Source organism: Dasypus novemcinctus, chromosome 21 (genome assembly GCF_030445035.2).
Source record: "Dasypus novemcinctus isolate mDasNov1 chromosome 21, mDasNov1.1.hap2, whole genome shotgun sequence".
NCBI lineage: Eukaryota > Metazoa > Chordata > Mammalia > Cingulata > Dasypodidae > Dasypus > Dasypus novemcinctus.
In genome coordinates this window covers 22,449,055-22,450,963 of record NC_080693.1, presented here as the reverse complement: position 1 = coordinate 22,450,963, position 1,909 = coordinate 22,449,055, and positions in this window count along the sequence as shown.

Sequence of the window (1,909 nt, the reverse complement as noted above, 5' to 3'; positions counted from 1 at the left end):
CTTTTATATGGATAGTTATGGAAACAATGCAGCTGCCTCTTCTTTCTTAAGGCAAAAGGAATTGTTTGGCAAAAAAACGTTTTGGCAATCTTGGTGTCCCTGCATAATTCTCATTCATTTTAAGAATGGTTGGATATAATTAGAAATATTTTTCTTATTGAGTATGAGGATAAATCTCCTATGGATAATTTGAGAAGATGATGTGAAAGGAAGGGACAGGCTGGTGGATAAAGGCAGTGGTTGGACAGCCAGAATACCTGGCTTCTCTCAGACATTCTTTTTGGCCTCGCTGGGCTTGCCATTCCGGCTCGCATCTACTTTTGCATATTTAACATAGTAAATGATATAAATAAAATACCAGCATTTATTTTACTTTTGTGAGGGTGCATTTTTACCTGTTCCTTGTTTTGCAGTTCTGCAATGTTAAGCTATATGCCTTTAACAACTTAAAAGGAAAGTCCACTCATTGTTTTTCCAATATTCTTGTAATTTCTGGAATTTCCTTATCCTTTCACCTTTTTGCTTTTGCATTCTGTTTCCTGTCCTTCTACGCAATTGACTTGCGTGAAATAAGAAAGGTTGGGGACTGTCTAGTGGTAAAAGGCTTTAGGTGGTACATCTCAACACTTTTTGTGGCATAGCACACCAAGAAGAAATGACATTCTTAGTATAGTACGCGAAAGTAATGTGGAAGGGAATTGGCTATATTTATAAAGGGCTTGGTGAGAACATTTCTTCATATTTCTTTACATTTCTCTATTTAATATAATGATAATTAAAATATACACAGCATTAAGGAAAATATTAGTACTTCCAAATCACTTCTTTTTGAAATTTTTAAGGAGAAATTTGACCTAGGTTTCATGAACAAAACTTGTTTATATCTAATTTTAGACTTGAAGTGATGACATGCATTTTCTGATCAAAAATTTTTAAATGATGGTATGTAGTATTTACATTCTTGATAATTACCATCATGAGGAAACTTTGCACAAGAAGGTGATAAAAAATGGAAACTGAGACTGTGCTTTTTTACAACTGTTGAAATTGTATTTAAAAAAATTTTTATTTAAAAATTACGTCTTTAAGAATCAACTCCTGATGAAATCATGTTGAGTGAAATAAGCCAAACACAAAAGGATCAATATTATGTGACCTCACTTACATGAAATAATTGAATATACAAATTCATAGTCAGAAATTCAGATATTGGTTACCAGGGGCTGAGTGGGGGAAAGGAAGGTGGGTTAATGCTTAATGAGTACAGAATTTCTGTTGGGATGATGGAAAAATTTTGGTAATGGAGGTGTTGATGGTAACACAACATTGCAAATGTTGTTTATACCATGAATTGTATGCTTGGAATTGACTAAAATGGGGAGTTTTTTGTTGTATATATGTTACCACAATAAAATTTTTAAAAAGGATTATCCACTCTTCTTTTTCTGTCATTGACAAATGCAGCATGAAATTTCTAGGATAATGAGAACATATTTTTAATCAGTTTGAACTTTTTCATATCAAATATCTCAAAAGATGGTAAAGCTCCAATATTCAGAACATCCATGTGTTGTTAAAGGGGTCACCCTGTCGCTGGGTTGCTCACCTCTAAAAGCGCATATCAGACACAAATGCACGGAAGTGCCTGATATAATCAAAGTCCAAGATTTGGAGCCACTTCTGAGAGCCACCTCCCCCAGGATGTCCCACTCGGCCTTCCTGCACCCTGATGCTGGCCGGCTGCACGCTGGGCGGCGTGCCCTGCCTGCAGGGGTCCTGGAATACCAGTCCTCTCAGCAACTCCACAAGCTTCTTGACAGCAGCTGGCATCTGAAGTAACTGCTCTCCTCAGCTCCACTCAGCACATGCCACTCGCCACCATTGTGCTTGCCCGCTTTGGGCATTGTGA